Consider the following 26,138-nt stretch of genomic DNA (forward strand, 5'->3'; position numbering starts at 1 on the left):
GGTTCATGAGAATGGTAAGTCAGCAGCAAGATGTAGGATACCATGTAATGTTAGGCAGGCATGACTTTGCTTGAAAACTAACTCATTTTAGTAGGGAGGTTATGAAAAAAAATAGCCCATTTCAAAACCAAGGATAAAAGTACTCAGATACTGAGTGTTGTGACTGTTTCGCATGTTTATTCTCATTATTGTATGCATCTGAGATTTTGTGTGTGTGGTATGTGTTTGTGTGTAAACAGATACAACTGCTAATACTGTGAAAACCTTCAGGAAAACATTAAACACAAAGGGAAATGTTTTCAAATGCATCTAAGTGACAGGGGAGCTTATTTCTCATTTTAAAAAATGACTAAGGCACTTGAACCCTGATCCTCAAAGGTATTCAGGTCCCAGCTCTTATGTAACCTACAAGATAGGGACCTTGAAGCTCAACATTTACTGAAATTCAGTGGTATTTGGGTTTATATCATTTGTAATATGGGTTTTGTACTCTGCAGTAACTTAGGAACCTTTGAAAATTGCCCCGACAGTGCTCTAAAGTAACAGTAGCAATTTTTTGTTCTCTGCTCTACTCTAGGAACTTGCAGCTGAGTACTATTTCTCCACAGAAAATTCAGGTTCATTAAAGCACTCCAGCGCACACGTCTACACTCCAGGAAATGTCAAGGTCCAGGTTCTCCCAGATGCCAGCCCTCAGGTTGGCATGGGGCACAGGGACCAGTCCCAATCCCCACATAGCCAGGGGAGCTATCCCACTAAGCAGGGATGCTACCTACCAGCCACGTGGGCATCCCCAAGTGGCTGGTAGGCAGTGTCCCCACCAAGTGGGGATGGCTCTCCTGGCCATGTAGAGACTGAGTCCCAATGCAATCTCCATGGGGCTTGAACACAGCAGTCCTGGCTGCTGGGACAGTTCTCCCAGACACATGGGGATCGGGATTGGGATGGGTCTTGATCCTTACGTGGTGGGGAGACAGCTGCCCTATAGCCAGCACAGCTCCTCCCCACATCACAGCTTAGCCATTCAGCAGTAGGCCCCCTGCTGCCCGGGCTGACCAGGAGCAAAATGCTCATGGTAAGCATCTACACAATTGCTATGGTGCATTAGCTAGTGCACCATTAATTTAATATGTGTATTTCCTGAACTAGCAAATGTTACATTAGCCTAATTTACTGAACAGTAAATCTCACACACTTGTAGATGGTGACACTTTACTGCACATTAGATTAGTCTAATGTGCAGTAAAGTGTCTCGTGTAGATGCACCCTGGGGTATTTATTTAGGAAAATATAATTGCTCATGATGAAATCTGCATTAACACTGTCACCCTTCCTCTTGGGAAATGTGACATGAGAAATTAATGAGCATGAGGTTGTTTGTTAATTTTATATATAATATGAAGAAAAGTAGATCTGGAAGCTTAGTGTCCATTACATGGCACTTAGACCCAGGCGTAGGGAACTCGCTGAACCCCAGCATTTTTCTTGACCTGCTGCTCACAGATAGGGAAGAATTGGTGGGGAATATAGTAGTAGATGGCAACTTGGGCAGAAGCAACCATAAAATTATTGAGTTCAGGATCCTGAGGAAAGGAAGGGAAAAGAGCCTGGACTTCAGAAAAGCAGACACTGACTCCCTCAGGGAACTGATGGGCAGGATCCCCTGAGAGGTGAGTCTAAGTGGGAAAGAAGTCCAGGAGAGCCAGCTGTACATTAAAGAAACCTGACTGAGGACGCTGTAATGAACCATCCCAATGCACAGGAAGACAAACAAGTATGGCAGATGACCAGATTGGCTTAGAAGGGAACTCTTCAGTGAGCTAAAATACAAAAAGAAAGCTTACAAGGAGTGGGAATGTGTACAACAACTAGGGAGAAGTATAAGAGCATTGCTTGGGCATGTGTGGATGAAATCAGGAAGGCCAAAGCCAAAGGTAGATGTAGTCTTTCTGGACTTTAGGAAGGCCTTCAACAATATCTCTCACCCCACATTCTCATTAAAAAATTAAGAGATTGTAGTGTCTTTGCCTACACAGTCAGATGGGTCGCCAGTTGGTTGGAGGGCTGCACCCAGAAAGTGGTGGTGGATAGAGCATTTTCGACCTGGAGGGATGTGGGCAGTGGGGCCCCCAGGGCTCAGTCCTTGGCCCTGCACTGTTCAACATCTTCATTAGCAACTTGGACGAGGGGGCGAAAAGCACCTTGTTCAAATTCGGGATGACACTAATATGTGGGGAAAAGTGGGCAAGCTAGAATGGAGGGACAGGCTGCAATTTGATCTGAACAGGTTAGAGGGATGGGCGGATGAGAACAAGGTGGGATTCAATACTGACAAATGCAAAGCATTGAACATAGGGAGAAAGAACCAGCAGCAGACCTACAGGCTGGGGAACTTCCTTTTCGTCAGTGCAGAGGCAGAAAAGGATCTTGGAGTCATTATAGACTCCAAGATGAACCATGATGGGTCGCCAATGTGGGGATGTAGTCAGGAAGGTTAACCACACCTTGTCATGCATACACAGATCCATCACAAGCTGGTCCAAGGAGGTGATCCTCCCCCTCTAATTGACATTGGTCAGGCCAATTTTGGAGTGTTGCATCCAGTTCTGGGTGCCGCACTTCAGGAGGGATGTGGACAACATCAAGGGGGTCCAGAGGAGGGTCACCCGCATGATCAGGGGGCAGCAAGGCAGGCCCTACGAGGAGAGGCTACGAGACCTGAACCTGTTCAGCCTCCAAGGCTGAGAGGGGATCTGGTGGCCATCTATAAACTGGCCAAGGGAGACCAGCAGGCCATGGGAGATTCCTGTTCCCCCAAGCACTACTGGGAGTAACAAGGAATAACGGCCATAAGTTGGCGGAGAGTAGATTCAGGCTAGATATCAGGAGGCATTACTTCACAGCCAGGGCAGGTAGGATCCGGAACCAACTTCCAAGGGAAGTGGTGCTCGCTCCTACCCTGGGGGTCTTTAAAAGGAAGCTAGATAGACACCTTGCCGGGGTCGTTTGACACCAGCATTTTTTCCTGGCCATGGCAGGGGGTCGGACTTGATGATCTGCTCAGGTCCCTTCCGACCCTACCAACTATGAAACTATGAAACTATGAAACAACTGGAGCTGCAGCTAGCAAGGGACATGAAAGGTAACAAAAAGGATTTCTACAAGTATGTCAGCAACAAGAGGAAGATCAGGGAAAGTGTGGGTCCCTTACTTAATGAGGGTGGTGACCTAGTGACAGAGGATGCAGAAAAGGCTGAAGTACTCCACCTGCATGATTAGGGACCTGGAGGATAAACCTTATGAGGAGAGAATCCAGGAGCTGGGCTTGTTCAGTCTTGGTAAGAGGAGGCTGCAAACTTGCTAGCTGCCTACAAATATGTCAGAGGGGAACACCAGGATCTGGGGGGGCAACTCTTCAGGATGGCACCCCTTGGGAGGATGAGGACCAATGGTCACAAATTAATACAGGGAAGATTTAGGCTGGACATAAGGAAGAACTTCTTCTCCATAAGGGTAACTAGAACCTGAAATGCACTCCCAGCAGAGGTGGCGCAGTCACTATCCTTAGAAATGTTCAAGAGGAGGCTGGATAAGCACCTCATTGAGGTGAAGTTTGAGATCTTTAATCTTCTGCCTATGGCAGGGGACTGGACTCAATGATCTTACAGGTGCCTTCTGATCTATTGGCTCTATGACTATGACTCTACTCAATACCTTTTTCACCTCAATCTTCACAGGCAAGGTCACCTCCCAGACAACTGCACCTGGCAGCAAAGTTGGGGGAGGAGGTGAGCAGCCAACAGTGGTGAAACAATAGGTTAGGGACTATTTAGAAGACCTGGATGTGTACAAGTCCATGGGGCTAGATGGGATGCACCTGATGGTGTTGAGAGAGTTGGCCGATGCATAGCTGCGGAACAGGGTGGACCACCCGGGCTATGGCCCAACTAACGTTTAGCACATTAATTTAGCTAGTTATGCAGTTAAAAAATAGCTATAAAGTTTTAACAGGAATGACAATTGTGCATTTGTGGGTTATATAAACTAACATGCTAAAAGTTGGTTGGGCCACAGCCCAGGTGGCCCACCCTGTTCCGCGGCCTATGGGCCAATGTGATTGAAGAGCTGCTGGCCATCATCTTTGAAAACTCATGGTGATTGCAAGAGGCCCTGGGTGATTGGATAAGGGCAAATACAGTGCCCATTTTTAAGAAAGGGAGGAAGGAAGATCCAGAGAACTACAGTTCAGCCAGCCACACATCATTCCTTAGAAAAAATCATACAGCAGATCCTCAAGGAATCCTTTTCTAAGCACTTGGAGGAGGAGAAGGTGATTAAGAATAGTCAGCATGGATTCAACAAGGGCAATTCATGCCTGACCAACCTGATTGCCTTCTATGATCAGATGACTATCTCTTTGTGTGCAGGGAGAGCAGTGGACATGCTACACCATGATTTTAGCAAGGCTTTTGATACTGTCTCCCACAATATTCTTGCAAGCAAGTTAAGAAAGTGCAAGTTGACTCAGTGAACTGTAATGTGGATAAAAACTGGCTAGATCATTGGACTAAGAAAGTAATAGTCAATTGCTCGATGTCTAGTTGTCAGCTGAGTGGAGTCGTCAGTCAATGGAGTGCCCCAGAGGTCAGTCCTTGGGCTGATTTTGTTCAATAGCCTCATCAATGACCTGGACAAAGGGATGGAGTGCACCCTCAGGAAGTTCACGAATTACATCAAGTTGGGGGGAGTTTTGGATATGCTGGAGGGTAGGACTTCAGAAAGACTTCAATAAATTGGAGGATTAGACCAAAATAAATCTTGTGAGGTTCATAAGGACAAGTGTACAAATCCTGTACTTAGGATGGCACAATCCCATGCACCGGTATAGGCTGGGGGCTGATTGGCTAAGAGCAGATTCGCAGAAAAGGACCTAGGGGTTACAGTGGACAATGAGCTGAATATGAGACAACAGTGTGCCCTTGTTGCCAAGAAGGTTAATGGCATACTGGGCTGCATTATTAGAAGTGTTGCTACCATATCAAGGGAAGTAATTATTTCCCTTTATTCAGCACTGTTGAGGCCACATCTGGAGTACTGTGTCCAGTTCTGGGCTCCCCACTACAGAACGGATGTGGACAAATTAGAGAGTGTCCAGTGGAGGGCAACAAAAATGGTCCAGAGGCAGGGGCACATGACTTCTGAGGAGAGGCTGAAGGAACTGGGCTTTTTTAGTCTGGAGATGAGAAGACTGAGAGGGAATTTGATAGCAGCCTTCAGCTATCTGAAGGGTAGGCCAAAGAGGATGGAGCTAAACTTTTCTCATTGGTGGCAAATGACAGAACAAACAGCAATGGTCTCAAGTTGCAGCAAGGGACGTTTAGGTTAGATATTATGAAGAACTTCCTCATGAGGAGGGTAGTAATGCACTGGAACAGGTTACCCAGAGAGGTGGTGCAATAGTCCATTCTTGGAGGTTTTTAAGACCTGGCTAGACAAAACCTTGGCTGGGATGACATAGTTAGGACTGTTCCTGCTTTGAGCAGGGGGTTGGACTAGATGAGTTCCTGAGGTCCCTTCCAAACCTATGATTCTATGATTCTTCTAGAGCTTCCTTTGAAAGTGGTGTCTAAGTCTAATCTCTTTTAGCTCATACATCTGAGGGAACTGTAGCACACAATGCTACAGAGTTCATAGTCCAGGCATCCAAGAATATCAGAGCTTGTGCAGTTTAAGGTTAAACACACTTGGACATTATGGGTTTGGATGAGTAGAATCAGATGTGAATTTGCTGAGTTCCTTTGCCACTTGAAACAGACTGTGGGGAAAGAAGAGACAGATGAGATAATAATGAAAGAGGGAAAGATACAAGGCAGCCTCTTTGACAGGCTCAAAAAGGAGAGCCAATTTGCCCCAAAGAAATGTATGGACAGTAAGGGATCTCTTCTGGTGCAATATAGAGCGCTTGCTGCCCTTTACCTAGAAGGACAATATATATTGGGTTTCCAGGCATATGGGACATGGGATTATAGGATATGGATTATAGGAAAGCATTTACAACACCACACTGGCTATGCAGACCTCAGCTGGAGACTTTTAGAAACACTTGACCTCCAAGCAGAGCATTTCCCCAACTCACGATACTTTTCTTGTCATCTTTCATTTGTGTCATCTTTCATCTGTATCATCTTTCCCTGTGCTGAGGACTAGTCAAGCCAAAATAGGGCATGGCAGTTCTAAAACCTTCTCTTCCCCCAGAAGGGTTACTCTCCAAAGCACTTTTCAATAACTATCTGAGATCATAAAAGTTGTCTAGTTTTAGATTATCCTAGAACCCTTTGGGGCAGCTTGTGGTTCCTCCCCCTCACTTCACCTGTACAGGCTATGTCCACTCTCTTCTATGGAGATGACATTGGTGCTCCTTGACTTCCACACTACAGTGCTGCAATGGGCATTCTCTACTCTGTGGCCTTATCAGGCCCACCCTTATCAGAGAGCTTCACAATAGGAGTGCGCAAAGCGGGACGTATTTGATTTGGATTTGGATTTGGCCCGAATTGGGGACAGTGGTTTGTTTAGTTGATTTGTATCACTGTCCCTTATTTGATTCGGCCAAATCTAAATCTGAAGATTGACTGCTGATTCAGAGAATCAGTGATTCAGCCATAGACACAATTGAGTGACTTCAATGCATCTCCTCCTTTTTCCACAGACTTCCTGTGTGATCTAGGTAGGTCATTCCCCACTGGTTAAATGAGGATAATAGCCCTCAAAGAGGCAGGTAAGGATAAATGTGCTAACAAAAGATGGGGAGAGGCTCAGATACTTTGGTTACTAGGGCTGTATAAGCAGATTTTAAGGTGGGAGCAAGAGCTATGTGTCCCTTCAGTCCCTTCCCAGTAGTATAAAGCTTCTGTTTTTGACTGAAGAGCTGTGAGACATCAAACCAAATATCACCCTGCCTGGAGGTTAACAACTCAGGGGATGGTAGGTGGGGAAAGAAGGGAACGGTTTCTCTAATGGGCTAATCGAGAAAGTAAATTAAATTGCCTGCTGCTTGAATCTCTTTTAGGGTCTGAAATGTTGGAGTTAAATCTGGGAGGAGATGGATTGCTGGGCAAAGTGCGGGAGAGGAGGCAAAAGGTATACAAGTGAAGCAATTTATAACATGAGCGTAAATTGGTCTAGCACTCACCTTTGCCTCATTTGCACCCCACCCAATATTCCCTCGATCCAGGATTCTCTCTTACATTCTTCAGCCTTGAGCAGCTTCGACTAATCACCATCAGTTTCTAAAACAACTTGAGCCAGAAATATTTCCCCAGCTGCACTGAAACACAGAATTCCTCCCCCAAGTCCACATGGACCAAGGCCCAGAATTGGCAGGAACTGGTCTTGCTTCAAACAAGGGCTAAGGATGTTGACAATATGGGAAACATTTATTTTTTTTGAGGAAAGATGCCCATTTTCCCAGTGTGACATGCCCTCTCTTCCCACTCTTGAGGCCTAAGACAATAGGTTTAAGATGTGACATTACATGTCCAGGAACGTTCTGCTAGGTTACAGTCACATGTGGCCAAGTTAATTGTTCTCTGTTCAGTAGACTTAAAAAGCACTAGGCTTTGCTTAGAAAAAACTAAAACAGACAGAATTATTTGCAAATAATGTCTCTTTCCTCTGGATTTCCCATAATGGATATAGGCTATATAGGACAAAGAATATCCTGAGTGTTGGGCATAGGTCTGACTAGTGCCTTTTTTTAGATAGCACATCTTATTCAACTATATGTTTGCCACCCATAACAGATTCTTCCCTTGCATAGCACCTAGAGAAGGAAGTAGTTGTGGTTGACTGATTCCCAGCTACTGCAATAGCATCTTAGGGTCACAGGAGCTGGTACATGATAGAACGTTTTAACTTGCATTGTGGGAGCTAGTTGGAGCTACAGTGGCCCCAAGATCTGGAAATTCATCTTTGTCCTCCTGCTTTTGTCCCAGTTTTATAACAGGACCTGAAAATCTGTCTTGTAACATACTCTTTTCTTATGACCATTTGTGGCTGCCTGGCTGGAGTGTTTGCTGGTGATGATAGCTGCTTTCTGGATGTGTCACAATATTCTTTATTATTTGAGATTTCATAGCAATTTGTGGATGGAATTACCTGCCTGAATGTATGATCCAATGAGGTGGGTCTTAGACATCCACCAAGCAGCCAATGGTGATTTGATCTGCAGGGATGTGCAATAGTTCCTATGCAGTTGTGACCCAAGTCATGATTCTAAAGAAAAGTAGAAGGAAATAGTTAGCTACGTTAGTCTAAAGTTAGGCAGAAGGTGGTGTTCACAAAAGCTTATGTTATGCATGTCTGATTTAGTTAGTCTATAAGGTGCAAATCTACCCTGACTTCTGAAGAAAAGTAGGCCTCTGGCTTGGCTGAATCTGGAAAAGAGGATACATCTGTGAACAACTTGAGGCAAACAGAAAGAAGAGGAATGATAAAGAAAGGCCTCTAGAGGCAGAGAAAGCTTTTCATCAGAGAAATTTTCAGAATGGGACAACTCTGATTTGGGCTGGTTCTGGGATTCTGAGCTGGGGTGAGGCAGCCTCTGAATGGATGTGGAAACACCAAGACCATGATGCCATTGAACACAGCATTTCAGAATAGATTCAAGAAGAATCTGTGTAGCTGTAGCCAACTGTCTGTCATCTCCTATACATTAACCAGGGTTGAATTGGGTCAGTGCCTAGATGGAAGACCACCAAGGAAAGCAGCAAGCCTTCAGGGTGTGAACTTGTCCTATGGCATGCTCACCTATACATGAGAACTAAGTCAATGTGTCTTGCATCTGAAAAAAGACAGAAGCTGCATATGGTCCCTAAAGAAGCCTAGGTGTAGTTTCTAGAAGGAGGGGGTGCCAAATTATGATGGTGTTTAACCAAATTCTAGCAGGAATTACAGTCTGCCTTCAAAAATTCTGCTTAGAAATTCAATTAGCTGCTAGAAGTTAGGTTTTTAAAGGTATTTTAAGTCAGAGTAATAGACAATGGTGCTATGCCAGTTTATACCAGCAGAAGATCTAGCACATTGACAATAACCTTCTCTCCTAAATTTTTATGGTATTGCCATGGTCTGTTCTATAGCTGCTGCATTCTGACCCAGAAGCAACCACATTTTAACACTGGGTTAGTGAGTGATTCATGTGTTAGGATCCTCAAAAGTTACTATATGAACATTTTAGTATCATTACCATGGTAGTCATGGAATTAATTTATGTGATCATTGCCTTCCTAGAATACCATATTGTTTCCTGTGGTAATTCAGTACAAATTACTTTCCACCATAGTCAGCAATTTGCATCCAACTAAGAGTCTGCTGAGGGCTTGTGATTTCCCAATGACCTTCAAGATCCATACATCATTCTGAATGATGACTGACATTTTACTCCTCCATCTGGAGTATTAGAAAAAGATCTAGTAGGTAGACTGGTGGACTTCCGGTGGGGTCCAATGCCTTGCTTTGCCAGAGATCCAGTATGGTCTTGGCTAAAGGTTTGTTTACAGTGCAATGACTGTGGCATATATAGACATAGCTGATCCAGCTTTTATCTGTCTTTGATCAGCTTTTATCTGACATTGCTAGTAGTATAGTCATGATAGCACAATGTTCAGCATGGACAAAAGCACCTGAGTATTTACTTAAGTGGCTTTGGAACCCAGGGTGATCTCTGTGCTGTTGTGGTTATAAAACTACTGATATCCAAGCTAGACAGTTTGTGGCTCATCACCAGCAGTCCCTTGGTACTAGGATGACAGACTTCCAAGAAATAGGGAAAACATTGTGAGCCCATTGATGACTTGAGGAGGCTGATCCAAGATCTGCATGTTCTACTGGTTCTGGGAGGAAGGAGTAGATCCTGGTAATGTTTGGTGACAGATCTTTCCCTTTGGTCCCCTTGTCTATTCACCTTCATAGCAGGGGTGATGCATAGGGGGTGCATGCAGGTACACGTGCACCCCCTGTGCATGTCAGTGCACCCGCTACAAAAAGACACTGCCAACGGTGTCTGTGGGTGGTTGCTGACCCCTGGTTGTCGCTCGCCACTCTCCCCTCCACCACCAACAGCAACAGCGGCATGTGCGGGAGCTCCTGCTTACCGCTGCCTCGCTCCCGCCGCCGTGCTCCTGCCACTGCCATGCCCCCACAGCCACTGAGAGCAAGCGTCGTTCATGTTCCATAGTGAAGGGAGTTTACTTGAAATGATTGGTGCCTTGTTGCACATCATAGCGTCATTGGTGACAATTCAGTGATTGAGTCTTCCATGTATTAATGTTAATTTTCCATTTCTTCAGATTGGCCTTTGAGGTTCTTGAATCTTTTCTTTTGCCTACCTTTAGAGTGGTAACCATTAGTAAGTTGAGAGTATAGCACCTTTTTGGGAGCTGGTTGTCATGTCCAATGAAACTGGTTCCATACAGACATGGCCTCAATGCTGGTGGTGTTTACTTGAGACAGAATGTTGATATTTGTTCTTCTGTCCTTCCAATTGATATGGAGGATTTTCTGAAGACATTACTTATGAAACCATTGAAATGATTTCAGGTGTTTACAGTGTGTCATCCAAGTTTCACACCCATATAATAGAATAGGGATGATATACCAGGGAGCCAGAAGTCTCCTGTTACTTGGCAGTAAATTATAGCAAGGTGAGCTGGCTTAGGGAAAGCTAGCAGCTAAGGAACTACCTACCTACTAGCTGAGTTGTAGCCAAAAGTCAGCAGTGTCACAACCCAAAGTTGTGCTTGTCGTTTTTTGTGTGTGCTTCGGCACTGCTAAATTATTTTCCTGCTAAATTGCATCTTCTTTGCACGGTGGAGTTTTCTGCTGCAGAAGAGAACCCCGGTGCGAAGGAGAATTCCCGCCAATTTGTAGCTTTCTTTGCATGGTGCATTTCTTTTTGCATCTAAGAAATGCTCGGTGCAAAGAGTTCCCGCCATTTGTATTGAAATTCGAGCCACATTATTGGTTCGTGTGAAATTATGCACATGTGGCGGCTAGCGATTGGCTTGCTAGCCGTATAAAGAGCTTGTGTGGTTTCCGCCCAAGTTGGAGGACTCCACGAACACCAGGAGGAGACTTCACACTGTGTGAAGATCTCTAAGCGCTGCGGATCCTTACAGACCCAACGCATTTCAAGCAGGCAACAGAGGTCTGATCAGCCTCTGGCCTCTCCCTGTCGCCGATAGATTCCTAGACGTATCCCTCCCTGCGCGCAAAAAGAGATGAACCCACGGAGCTTCGACAACTCCATAGGAGACGGACCCGCGGAGCTTCAACAACTCCGTGGGAGAGAGCGAACTTGTCGTAATCCTCAAACGAGGATTTAAGCGGAGCTGTGCCTGGAAAACTGTCCAGCCTACACCACGACCATCTTTGGTGTAAGTAAACAATCTTAAATCAACCACTAAGCGTCCATGACTAATTATAGCTCCCAGCCCGTTTTCTCCAACCCTGCGTGCCCGGGCTGCTGGCCACAGCCTGCGTGCACTAAAAGGGCCGCGGATCACTCTCGGCCTGCACAAGCAGTAACAAGAACAAGGGACAGACACTTTGGCTGCTTGTGGGTGAAGAGCTGCAAACAGAACTAAGCAACCTCAAGGGCAGGCAGACAGGGCCTTAGGGTCAGAATGAACATGCCAGTGGTGGTTTCTGAGTCACCTGCCCGGAAGGGGGCAGGGATTAGTATGCATATAAGCTCACAGCCTGAGCTTACACAGTCAGTTTCACCTGGGAGGCTGCAGAGGTAAGAGCTTCAGAGCAGGGGGACTGCAGGAGAGTTTATTGCTGGCAACGGGGCATGTTGAGGAAGGCAAACATAGTGCTGCTACTCTACAGGGGAATATTACCTGGGTAAGGGGAATATTACCTGGGCCTTGTTATGCAGGCATTGTGTATGTTTGGACCCAGAGGGGATTTAGTTTGTGTTAGCCAGAGGGTTTACTCTGTGGTTACAGTTCCAACCAGCAGTTTGGGCATAGCTGAAAGGGGAGTGTGAGGAAGCTATGGCAGGGCACCAGAGGGGTGCACTGTGGGCTAACTCACAGCTGGATGCCAGGGGCACACCAATGTTTTAAGCCTTGCTAGAGGCTTTGGTTCAGGACACCATAGGTTCAGGCCTGAAGAACAGGCTAAAGCCTGAAGGCTGTCTGACAGGGGAGCTGAAGCCTGGTACAGGTGGAAGGCAGACAGGGCTGGGGAGCCATGCCCTGGGGGCTCCAGTGACAAGGGCCAGATGTAAAAACACAGAAACAAGAAACTTGCTTTTCTGCAGTAGGATGCATGGTGCCGGTGGAATAGAGAGGGGAACCTGCGTGGGTTATAAGCCGCACCTTTATTCAACTGAGACCAGCCGGTGATGTCAGAAGCAATCACTGGCCGGCAGAAATAAAAAGGATCACCGTGGGAAGAGTGGGGAAAGCAAGAGAGCCGGCAGAGGCTCTTCACACCGGCAATAGCCGGTGCTTACAGAGCATAGGAAAGTCCAGACGGGGAACAGTGATAGAAGTGGCAGGGGCTTCCGGTGAGACCAGAGGAGGACTTGAGCCCCAAGGACCGAAGGGCGATGGGAGCAAGATACTACTGGCAACGCTGAAGGAGAGCAGCACTGCAAGCCGCACTCAACAGCAGGAAGAAAGTGACTACCCAGAAGTAGGGGCTGTAGCAGACCCAGGGGAGACAACGGGTTATCTCCCTGAACAGGCACAGGTACCAGGTGCGGAAGACGGGTTAGTGGTGGCAGAACTAAAGAAACTCCCAAGGTGGGGCAATGAAGGGACCCCATTGACTCTGGGTGGTAGGGCCAGTGGAACAGCCCAATAGGCCACCCATATCCTTATCTTGTTCGGGTCCATTTTTTCCTTTTCTCCCTGTTGGAGGAAGTATGGTGATGGGACCACAGGCTGCATTAATTGAGTCCCCTAGCTTTATAAGGGGCCCCTGGCATGGGGAGGTGAATGAGGCAGAGGAGCGCTGGCATGGTAGCTTCCTTCCTTTTTTCTTTCTTTTGCCATGTTCATGTTTTTTCTTTTGTTTCCCCCTATCTCGGGGGTCCCAGAGGGGGCTGAGGCCTGGACGGCATAACTAGTAGGTCTGCGGGCCCCCGCAGACAGAATGCACAGTGCACAGAACCCAAGACAGGCATCGGAGTTGAGGACACACCTGCATTGGAGGAATGGCCGCCACAAGACCTGGTGTCCCGCTGCAGGTTGGCGTGAGGTTGGGGTATAGGGAAGGTGGAGCCCCATGGACGGTGGTCAGACAGAGTATAAGTCACCGAGGAACCTTCAGCAGTTCACCCCCCCACTGGTAGTACATTCAAAGTCATGGCAGGTGAGTTTGGGGGCAGCCAAAGAGGTGCTATAGACCTACCACGGGGGCCACAAGAGATAGCAGTATGTCTGTCACTGGCCACTTGGGCCAAGGCAGTGCGTGAAGGGCTGTTCAAGGCCAGGCGAGCACAAAGGGGTTGTAGGATTGAGCTTCAGTCTGCAGCCTCTCTCAGCTACCGCTGCCCCCCCCCCCCCCCCCAGCTCCAGTGCCATCTTTAGGGTGGAAATGGGGAAGGGAGTGGTGGGAGTTTGGTCTGGGGTTTGCCTAACCTGGGGTAAGGGGAATGGGTGGATTGGAGCTCCCCCTCCCCCACCCCAAGGTGGGAGGGTTCCAATCCATCCTCCTCACCCTCCAGCACAGACTGGGAAAACCCCAAACCAAACTCCCTCCCCTACTTTCCCCTCTTCCCACCTTGAAGACAGCACTGGGGGTGGGGCTGGGCTGCATCACCCCAACTGCACTCCCAGTGCACACTGACAGAAGTTAATGAAGATGCTCCATTTTGGAGCACCTTCTTCTGAACCCTCATGAAATGAGGGTTCATTTTTCATGTGACCAAGGATTTTTAAAGCACTCTGCATCCATGCACTTCTGTCAGGGCATGGCTGTACTTTCAGGGGTCTGATCACGTGACAAAATGTCTTTGTCACTGCCCTAAGATTACTGGAAAAAATCCTCAGAGATGCTAGAAGGCTCTAAAGGATTTTGCTGCACAACTGTGTCTCATTGAGCACTGTTCAGACTTCTGGGGGCCAGGTATTTTTAAACAACTCATTTCATACAGCAGTTTGGAAAAGTAGCAAATTAACCATAATCACTTAGTGCGTGCCACACCAGATAAAGCTAAACCTCATAAAGAAACATTAATATGGCTACCCGTGGCAGAGACAAAACTCAGAATGCTGAGAAGTAAGGAATGGCTTAGTTTTAAGCATGGGAGAATGGGAGAGTTTGTCTAGGACTTGATTTCCTTTTCATACAAGAGACTAATGAAACCTTGTGAATTCAGATAGCTTCTACCTCACTCCTTCCCCTCCCCCCCCACCCATCCTATCAAGCCTATAAACCAAGATGTGGTTCAGTCCCATTGCATATGTGGAATGAAACAGCTGGTTCCACTTCATCTCCCAGGGTGGGGAACAAAGCAGGCAGACCCAAGCATCATCTGAGAAAACTACTTTGCATCTTACTAGGCAGGTGGGAGGAGCTCCAGGACAAGCAAGCACCCTGCAGTGTGCCTGCCAGCACATATCACATTGTACCTGGCCTGCACATGAAAGCACAACACAGCCAGCCGGGGGTGTGAGGCCTGCCAAGGAATTTGAGAACATCTCTATGGGGCTGCTCTTCTGATTGCTGAGGATTAGGCTAACATTGAATATTTTTGAGCTGCATTATTATTTTATTTAATGCCTGTGTATAGCAGTATAAGGGTGGGAGCAAACACAATTACCTTGGCAGCCTTCTGCCCCTCCCAAACCCAGACTTCTCCCACTTGACCTGTATCTATATTTCTAGGAAAGAATGTTTCTGAAAGGGAGATATAGGCTGAAAATGACCTGTAAAAAAAGAAATGATCCAGATAAAACTACTCACAGTATAGAGATAACTATGCCAAATAACATGATACCAAGCAGGGATTCTGTGCAAAAAAACAGCATGTGATCATGGATATCATAGTGATGAAATAATAGTGCATGAGCACAAGGAGGCTAAATTCGGGCTCTGCAGGAACCCTTCATTGTGACATTTCCCAACTTGGAACCTTCAAGTTCTTTTTTTCTGTATGAAGTTTCCTAATACTCTTACAAAGCAAATTGACAAAGCAGATATGCCATCACCTAGAGCCATCCCGACCCTCACTTTGGTCAGGCCTAGGACCCTGGGACTTCAAAGTACAGACTGCTGCCCCTTGAGCTAATGGAGCACCTGGCAGCAAGCACAGTGGGCCTGCCAGTAGATGGGGCTCATCTGCATGTTTTACAGCTATTTGCTGACAGCTGAGGAATAGTACTAGCGACTCAGGAGCCCTATGTTCATTTCTTGGTTTGGACAGCAGTGTTAATGGTTATAAACCCTTCCCCCACAGCCTGACAGCCTTGCTTTGCTGCCATCCTCTCTTGCCTCATTTTCTTCCAGCCTTTTTCTTCTCTAATACAAAGGTCTTATTCTGCCCCCCTTATCTCTTTTATGCTGCAGTAATTCCCTTGACTTCAGACGTGTTTTTGAATAAAACAGCCTTAAAGTCCATAAGATAAAATTTTATATGGAGCATGCTTTACTTGAAGACCTGATCATCATGTGGGATGCCTGGACTGTTGATGTCATGGCTCTTGGGGGAGAGATTTCATTCATAGTCAGTACTTAACCCAAAAAGATTCACCTCAGTGGTCATGTCTAAATGAGATGCTTAATGCACAGTAAACTAGTTCTACTGCATATTAGTTTGTCATGGCAAAAGCTGTGTTAATGCTCTAATGCACAGTAGAATTAGTCTACTTCACATTAGGCATTATAAAACGACTGTGCACTTTTACTACTGTACAGTAGCCCCGGCTACTGAGCATTTAGTTAGTACCTCATATTAGAGGTACTAAACTAAATGCACAGTAGCAATGGCACATCATCATGTAGCATTTGACTCTTGCAGAACAACTGACAACAAAGCCTTTCCCTTAAAACCAGGACATTTGGTGCATTCTTTATAGAACTTTTAGATCCAGACAAGATTTTATGTATGTTCAGACTGGCCTAAATTGTATTATTGAATTTTGGAATGACCTTGGCAGTGAAAGCCAAGTCCCCTTATCTGAACTGCCAATGCCACAAAATATGGTATATACTAGAAACAGGAGGAGCTGAGAATAATAACATCAAAGAATGGGATGTTGTGGCAAGGCACTGGTGGTGCCAGCCACTTTAAGGACTGGGCCAGGGAGGGGCAGGTGCCTAATTAGGGTGCCCATTTTAAGACCCAGCTCCCTGAGCTGAGGGTAGTTCATGATCAGCCACCAGAGGAGAAAAATCACTCTGCTGAGCACTGCCAGGAATACTGCAGAGGACAGAGTGAGGCTATGGGGATGGAAGAGGTCTCATTTGTCCTGGGTAAGACATGAAACTGCACCCTACCAGGCAAAGCGGGGTGTGGTGGGACTCCCTGTGGCAGGAGAGTCCCCAAGAAATGCCAGGCCAATCGCCTTCCTGGTGAAAGACAAGTGTGGGGCACCTTATAACCCCAGCCCCCACATCCCTGGTGGGTTCAACTGGTACAGGGGAAGCCCAGACTCATGGGAGTCCTGAGGCAGGGCCCAGGTCACTGGAGGGACGTGGAGCAGTACCCAGGCTCTGCATGGGTCCTGTGGCTGCAGGGACCTTGAGAGGGGGCCAGGCAGGGCTATGGCCACCTGAACCAGAGGGGGTTGGCAGGCCCCAGTGAGGAGGCGATGTGTGGAGTCCCAGTGAGGGGTCCAGGGGCGTGGAGCCCAGTATGTGTTTGTTTGGCTGTTCATGTATATATGTTATGAAAGACCCAATGCAAACCACTGGTGGATGTCATCTGTGAGGCATGGGCCACAGTGTAGGGATGGAACAGAGCTGTGGATATCCCCCTAAATATCAGGGTTCAAAATGGGGAGCTTTTCACCTGAATAACATCCTATTACTATTACATCAAGGTGTGGCAGACGAGTGAGATGGGCCGCTGACCTGTGCTTCCACTGGGTGTGAAAGCTTGTCCCTGTCACAGATGCATCAGAACAATGTTCTGACAAATATATAAGTACAGCATCATCCAGAAGACAGTGGTCTTATTTAGTCACTATCATTCTTTGGAGATGGAAAAGGTCCAGGGAAGGATGATAGAGATGGTTAAAATGAGATGAGGTAGGTTTTATAGTGCTCGTGGGTGTGTCTACATGAGATGAGTTAATGCACATTAGCTTAATTTAATGCACATTACAGGTGCTCATCTATACATACACACCCTTAATGTGGATTTAAAATGGTGAAATTAGGCCAATCATGCCTAAATTTGATACAGGTATCAAATACAGGTATCAAATTTAGGCACAATTAGTTAAAGCACATTAATGCACGCATAGATGTGACGTAGCATTAACTTTAGTACCAGGTTTGCCCAGTTACTAGGAGCACATGACAGGGCTGTAGGGACTTGGCACTAACTTTAGTGCCAAGTGTACTAACTTTAGTGCCAAGTCCCTACACATGTAGACATCTGCCAATATTGCTTAATGCGCATTAGCTTAATGTACATTACATTTAGTTATGCTTAGATGCACATGGAGATGCATCCAGTGAGTGTGAAACAACTCCAAAAATCCCCTGGGCTCCCCTCCATCCGCAGCTGATGCTTCCTTCCCCTGGGGGTGGGACAGTGGAGTGGGAGGGAGCTGGGGTCCTGCAGCTTCTTGTGTGACAGTGGGGGCCGGGCTGACTGTACTGAACATTTGTGTGTGTGTGTGTGGGGCGGGGGGGGGGGGGGGGGGCTGGGTTACTTGCTCTGTGTGCAATAAAGGTAGGAGCTGGGCTGCCTACATTTTACGAGGGGGGGGAGGGGGGAGGGGCTTGTGGGTTGGAGGTCATATGGCAGGGGGAAGCTGGGATACCTGTGCTGCAGGGGATGGGGTTGGCTGCCCATACAGCATGCAGGGCTGAGAATGGGGGGGGAGCCAGGCTGCCCACACTGTACATGTGGTGGGGGTTAGGGGGCATGTTGAGCTTCTTGCATGGCAAGGGGGAGCCTGGGAGAGAGAGGTGCTGGCAAGGCAAGCTGCCTGTGTCTGCAGTCTGCACCTTGTGTGGCTCCCAGGACTGTAATGCACACAGCATGTGGCCCCCAGCTGCCCAGAAGCTAGACAGCCGTGAGGTACATCTAAAGTAAAGCAACCAGCTTGCATTATTGTGACTCGGCAGCAGCCTGGCATCTCTTTAATGAGCAGATGTTTAAAATCTATCCTGATGCACCTCCTGAGGATGCACTGTCAGCTTGTGAGGCTGAAGAGGATTAAGTGGAGCTGTAAAATGAGGTTAGGCTTGACAGAGGCAAGCACAAAGGGAAAGGGAGAATGAGAGGAGTCCTCCTGCTTTTTTGTTCCAACCTGCTTGGAGCTAAATATAGATGACTCTGACAAGTCTGAGGTTGCTCCCATCAATGTCAGCCTGCCGCAGAGATTGCTGCCACTCCCTCCACACTCCAGGAGAGTAACCTGCAAGAGCTGAGCTGGGAAATGTTATCTTTTCTAAAGGGCAAGTGCTGGACCACACAGGATCCCTTGGCAGCAGAACTAGTGTGGTGTTTCCCGACCAACTGAGGGCACCCTAAAAAGGTATACACTGCCCCCTTTAAAGAGGGAAAACTGCAGGTCCATACTACACCAATTCTGAGTGTAATATCTTAATGAAAAATCTGTGTAATACAGGCACTAAACTCTGAAATATGGAAGAGGAGAATTAGATGTCTGTATGCATTTGGTCTCTTCCATGTGTGGATTCAGGATTTTGAAAAAGAGGGCATAATCCCGCTCCACTTTTTGCTGATGGGCCAGGAAAGCAATCCACCAAAGGGAGGTCCATGCTCCTTGCCTTAGGTCCAGGATAAGTCCTATGCTCAGACACCCAGGACACTCCACAGGAGTGGAAACAGTGGGTGAGGGAGCATGGAGCAGTCACTTCCCTAACTTTCCCAGTAGGAAGTTGGGGAGGGCCTACGTGTCCCTGGCCTCACATGCCAACACCGCTTGCAGCTGCAGAGACTTAGCAAGTTACTTTTGTGTTCTGGCAGCGTGGACTGGGGGCAATATCTTCTAGTTGCCAGACAGCAGTAAAAGAGGTGGCAGTCTTATCTGCCACAGCTTGGTCTCCCCACTCTCTAGGTGCTTGTGCTGTAGCAGGGTGATGGGCAGTAGTGTAACTAAGGGGATGATCAGGATGTCGGCTCATGTGCTGCTCTGGATGGGGCATTGGACTGGTGGCCTCTGGGAAGTCTGTGATGCAGGGGCTGCTGCAACCAGTATGTGGGGAATCCATTTCCTGGCAGGAACAGCCAGAATCTGCATCCACATCTAGCCCAGCCTCAGCAGCTGGTGTGTGGGGAGGCCAAGTTGTGTCAGGTCACGCAGTCAGTGCTGCTCTCCAGTGGGCCTGGGCACAGCAGGCATAATATTCCTTTCCATTCCCACCAAATTCTGCCTAGAACATAGTCAAAGAGAAGTAGGGCTGGAAGGGACCTCTAGAGGTCATCTAGTCCAACCCCCTCCCTGAGGAGAGATCACCCTTATCCAAACCATCCTATACACATTTATTTTCTATCCTCCTAGCAAAACTATACAGTCAATTCATACAAAAGACATAACACCCTAACCTGCCACAGGTAAAGCAGGGGGACCATGACAGCCAACTTTCAGACTGCAGAGGTTGTTAAAATACACTGGAGAGAGCCTAATGAAAGGGACACATTCCTCACTACAGAGGAAGGCAAAAAACCCCACAATCCATACCAATCTGACCATAGAGTCAGGTTCCTGCTTGATCCCAGTATGGCAATCATTCTCACCCTGAGTGGAGGGGCAAGATCCTCCAGCCAGGAATCTCTTCCAGGAATCTCTAAGGACAGGTTTCCCATACACTGGTTGCAGCAGCCTTCATGGCATAGGTTCCCTAGGGGCCATCAGTCTGGCACCCCCTCCAAATTGGTGCCCAGAGTTCGCACCCTACTCACCCTTCACATATTCTACTGCTTCTTGACCCCCTGCCACTGCCATCATAGGCCTGGCCAGAATCCAGTTGGAGAAAGCCCAGGGGAGCTGTGCCAGCTCTATCACACAGCTGCCCCACCCTGCCCTGATAAGGACCCTGGCCTTTCCTCCCTACACCTGTGGCAGGAATCAAAGGAGGGGTATGAGCACACCACCTCACCTACCTGTGATCCACTCCTGCTCTCCTTGTTCTCTCAACTAGAAGGGTTTCCTGGGAAATGTAGACTTAGGGGCTGCTGGAAATGGGAGCGTGAGATGTAAATAGACTGCAGAGGGGTCTGGAGGTGCTGGCAGTCTTCCCCCAGAAGCAAGGAGAAATGTTTGGGGATAATTTGACTTGCAAGGGAAGGGCTGATATTTGAACCTCTGGGTTTTTTTGAATCTGTATTAGGCATCTTACATACCTCTGCAGATTGTTCAGGTCCCCCAGGGCTCCCTGCATGTAGTGGGGACCAGAAGATCTGATTCCCTTCATGCCTTCTCCCAGCCCCCCAGGAAGGCCACGGGGACTGCCTGACTGACCATGTCCCTGAAGCTGCTGCAGATGTGACAGAGAAGGAATTTTTCCCCATGCCTATATAGATTGCTTAGCTGCTGAGAATTTGTCTCTAAATTCATGATTCGCTAACTGATTAAAAAAATATTAATGACAGGTGGAAAAAAGACAATTTAAGTACCAAAATCTAGGCCTTATGGCAACATGGAAGTGAACATCCTGAAAGCAAAGACATGAACCAGTGTGCTTGATGTACTAAGGGTGTTATTGCTGCCAGAGGGCATTTATACATATGCTCTAGGAGTGGGGGGTGCACGTTAATTAGAGTGGCTCCAAGAGCTTCATTAATTAAAGGGCCCGGAGCGTCTCATGTATCAATGTCCCTGTGCTTCCTGTGTATCAACATCTCATGTATCAGCATCCCGCAGCATCCCTGTGCATCACTGTTGCAGAGAAGCATGGCCCAGAACTACTTAAGAATCCCAGTTGGATTGAGTGTCCTTAGGGAAAGGAGCTCTCTGCTGGCCTTTACTGGGGAGCAAGAGGAAAGAACAGCATGGGTCAGGCTATATTTGTATTTCCTTTATGTCACAACCAAGTACATTTTGGTCAAAAAGCAGTTCAGTGTTTGTAAATAATAAAATGTTGTTGTTTTTGTTAGGCAAGAAAATGGATCCAAATGTGCCTGGGGTGAGTTCATGCTGACCAGAACTGCAGCATGGCATGGTTGGGTTGTGAAGCCCAGACAAAGCTGAAAAGAGACAAAACCCCTCTGTGAAAGCAGATCTCTGGAGGCAAGGACACTGTTCAGCACCATACACAGCATACTCCACTGTATAAAGCCTTGGGACTGAAAAAAGTCTGTGCACTTATCTGAACTTAATGTACACTAAGACAAGAACTAGCGAGCATTATTTGTAATATTGTTCATTAAGGACACAATGCTGTCAGGTGATGTGGCATTAGTAGACCTAACATTAGCTTCCATGACATTACAACTTCTAAAGGTGAAATTACATATTATACTTAGACCATACTAAGGGCATTTAAAACACAAACATCCACACGTTGAAGCTCATTGACTCACCCTCTGAGTGTCTCAAAGCACTTCAGGAGAGGGCTAAGTCTGGGCCACGCTACCTAGCCTATGTTTGGGTAACTTCAAGCTTCTCCACAGAGATTAAAGAGCAATTTGCAGTCCTCCAGCATCCCAGGATACACTGCTCCCAGCCTTCCTTCCCCCACTGAGATCATAGATAGATCCCATGTGTCCTGACTCATAGCTACACCCCTTCTCACAGCAGCCCTCTAGCAGCAAATGAAGGCAAGAAATGGTATTTAATGGGCAACTGCTCTCAGCATGATCTAACTTTACATCTGTGCAATGTTAAGCAGTGTTAGTGTGGGCTAAGTGTAACATATACTTTGTTTCAGGACTATAGGCTTCTAATAGCAAGGGGCAAAACATTGGGGTTTGCATGGTATTAAGCAACTGAGCAGATTTATGCCTTTTTCCTGTAAGTGGCATACACTGTACCATTTTTAATGCACATAGCATCAGAGTGGAAGTGAGTGAGAGATTGCCCATGGCAGGGCATCCAGGACAGAGTTAGTAGTAAAAAACAGAGTCTATACTCAAGGAATTGGCACAGTGAGACTGCTATGCCTTAGTCCACTACCTGGATGGGTGGCACAAACTGAGCTGTTAGTAATAGCACACTGCTAATACAGGTTTCCCTTACTTAATGCCGTACATGGGTTCCTGGAAAATGTCTCGTAACTCAAATTCATGTAAAGGCAACCCATTTTACAATGTAACAAATAGAGATACGTTCCAAGACCTCGAGTGTACTGACCCCTTCAACTGTACTGATGGGGCATTGCGCTGTTCCCAGGCCAGCTGCAGCTCCAGAAGTACGGGCACCAGTTGCCCTGAGCAGTGGCCGCAGGCACTGCTACCGGGCGGCTTCATGGCTCACAGCTCCTGAGATGCCGCACTATGAGGGCTAGCGCTGCAGCCTGGCTTGGGCATCACCACCTGACTCAGCCCCTCAGCATCCCCAAATAATTTTTTCTTCTTCCACCTATGGCATCATTCCCACAGTGCACTACACAAAGCAGCTGACTGCGGGCTTGCACGACACTGATTGCATAAGAGTGAATTTACCTCGCATATAACGAATTTTTGGTATAAAAAGGGTCATCGCATAAGAGCGAATTCGCACATCCAGAACCCGCATAAAGCGAAGGAAACCTGCACCTAAAAGATTTCCCTTGTGCTATGGACCTCACCACAGCTATCCTGAAGCTATTGTTGCATTACAATGTCAATGTTGACTCCCTCCCCCACCACAAGGCCATGGAGTGGTTATGAAACAGGAGGGAGAGACTGTCACTTGCAGAGTGACAATTGCTTGGCTTATTGTCTTTCAGAACTGGCTTCATCTACACCTGCATATTTTAACTTGGGCCAGTTTATAGTAAGGAAGAGATGGAAAGCCAAGGAAATGCATGTAAAGTACAAGGGGAAGGAGGAAATAAGATTTAGGAGGTGAAGTAATATTTTATCGCTCAAAATATAGAGTTCAGAGTTGAGCTTTGGGTACAATCATACACCCTGTTGAGAGGATGAGGGGATGTGGACTTCACAGCGACTTTGGAGGAGGAATCTGCTCTGGGTATGAGGCAGAGGAGTGGGAGTGGGTGCACAGACTGGGGTAGTTAGTGGGAGAGGTTTTGTATAACTAGATGCAAATAGGGGTGGGGCAGCTTGCCTGGGAAGGGCTAGAGCAGCAGTTCTGAACCAGGGGTACACGTACCCCCAGGGAGTAGGTGAGATATATTTCATACATTGTCTGACACAGGTCGAAGGGCCTAAAAAAATGTCTTGACAATGAAAGCGAGTATGTGAAGTCTCACTCTGAGACCAAGGGGTACGGCGACTGAAAAAGGTTCAGAACCGCTGGGCTAGAGGGTTTGCTGGTGGCAGGGAAGTGGGAATGGGTGGGATGGTTTAGTTTTCTGGTCTTATCCTATGAGCGGTTTGTTGTTGTATTCTGCTTTAAATCTGCGTGGGTAGGGCAGGATATACATCTAAATAATAATAATAATAGTAATAATAATTGGATCTGCGAAATAACCAGTCACAGCTGCAGTAACGTACAAGTTCAAGATAAGTTCTAACATGTAGTTTTTTTAACCCTGATTGCTTCTTTTCCAGATCTGAAGCACAAGTGAAACCCAAAAGCTTGTCTCCTCAGTCTCCCAACTATATAAAAGTTAATTAAATGGAAACTATTACCTCATCTTGTAAATTTATTTTTTCTCAAATGCTAAGCTTATCATGGCTACAGGAACTATACTACTACAACCAGGGAAAAAGGGAACAATCAGTGTCTCCTTGAAATACAGCTTATTTAGCTTGGCAAAAACTGGAGGTGGGGCCGCAGTACTGCTATCATTCAAGCTCTGGACCTAAGCATCATCTCCTCATTGTAACACATCACTGTCTTGAAAGGATTCCTTTCAAATGAAAATCCTTGACAATAGTGATTGCCGTTGAATCTAAGGCTGCTTTTCAGATGAATCAGGGCTGAAGCATTTAGTGTAACTGGGAGGAGCTTTCTGCATTGATCTGCACTTTTGGAAGGAGTCCATAATGATTCCCCCACTCACTGCTCCTGTGTTTGGGAACTTTGGCTTCATCACACAGCTCACCCTCAGCTCAAACATGTTTCTCCTATTACATTTGCATAAACATACCACATACAATCACACCAGCAAGCTATCCTGCCTGCTTAACAGCTTAACCTGCTGCCATCTTGAAGACTACACCCACTCCCTTGGGGCCTAAATGACCTCCTGTGATTTTCCCCGGGGTGCTTTCCAGGTCATTATTACTTCTGTACAAGATCCCTCCAAAGATTTGCTGTTCTCATGCATTTTCTGTGCAAGCACCCTTGGGCATACATCAGTTGCACTTATGCTTGTCTGGGTATAACCAAATCTAAGCATTATATCTACTGTATGGGATGCCAGGTGGGTACCACATAGAAAAAAATGCCAGAAGAATTGCCATTTACTGGGTCAGACTATAGGTCCATTTTGCTCAGTATCCTGTGTCAGACAGTGGCAGAGAGTGGTTGCTGAAAGAGAGCGTGAACTGGGTATGACCAGGGTTTTCCCACTGTTCCCCTCTTACTTGCAGCTACCCGGATTTAAGGACTAGGAAGTTCTGATTCAGAGGCTGCATCTCCAACTCCCAGACTCAAGAATTTGGCCAGACCCTTTTTGAATCTGGCTAATCTGCCAGTTTTCACAAAATCTGGTGGCAATGAGTTCTGTGCTTTAATTAAATAGGGTATGAAAAAAAAACTTCCTTTTAGTTTTCAACTCACTGCCTACTAGTTTCATTTGGTGACCCCTGATTCTTGTATTGTGTGAGCTAGTAATTAATAAATCCCTATGTACTTTCTCTTCAACATTTTGTATTTTGTAAACCCGTATCAGGTCTCCCTTCAACTATCTCTTCTAAATTGAACAGGCTTAGCCTCTTTAGTTTTTCCTCACGGGGAAGCCATTTCATACTACTAATCATCCTTGTTGTCCTTCTCTTTGCCTTCTCTAGTTTTTCTATATCCTTTTTGAGGTGTGGGGACCAGAACTGGGCACAGTGTTCAAGGTGTGGATGCACCATGGATTTATAAAAGGGTATGATGATACTTTCAGTTTTCTTTACAATTCCTTTCTTAATAATTTCTTAATAAATTAATTTCTTAATAAATCTTAATAATTTCTTAACAATTCCTTTCTTAATAATTTCTTTATAATTCCTTTCTTAATAATTCCTAACATTTTATTTGCCTTTTTAATAGCTGTTAAACACTTAGCTGATAGTTTTAGTGAACTGCCACAATGACCCTCAGATCTCTTTCCTGTGGGAACATGGCTAATACAGAGCCCATCAAAGTGTAGGTATACTTTGGGTTATTTTTGCCCATGTTCATAACTTTACACTTATCTACATTCCCTGAAATTCCATAACTACCTAACTTCACTAAGAGGCTCTGATGGGGGATCATGTCAAAGGCTTTTTGGTAGTCCAAATATATTATGCCAACACTATTGTCCTAAACCACTTGCTTACTGAAACCCTCAAATAACTCTAGTAAATTGGTACAGCACAATTTCCCTTTGGCAAAACCATGTTCATTCCTCCCCAGCAAGTAATGTTCATCCATTTGATGAGCAATTCTTTTTTTTTTATTACTGTTTCTACCAGTTTCTAGGAACAGAAGTTATGCTCACTGGACTGTAGTTCCCTGCACCCCCTCTAGAGTCTTTTTTTAAATATGAGGCACATTGGCAACCCTCTAGTCCTTTGATACCAAGGCTCTTTTTAGTGATAGGTTGTATAGTACATTTAGGAGTTCAGCAGTTTCCAATCTTAGCTCCTTCAGGACCCTATGGTGAATGCCATCAGGTCC

Source organism: Alligator mississippiensis, chromosome 6 (assembly GCF_030867095.1).
Source record: "Alligator mississippiensis isolate rAllMis1 chromosome 6, rAllMis1, whole genome shotgun sequence".
NCBI classification, from domain to species: domain Eukaryota; kingdom Metazoa; phylum Chordata; order Crocodylia; family Alligatoridae; genus Alligator; species Alligator mississippiensis.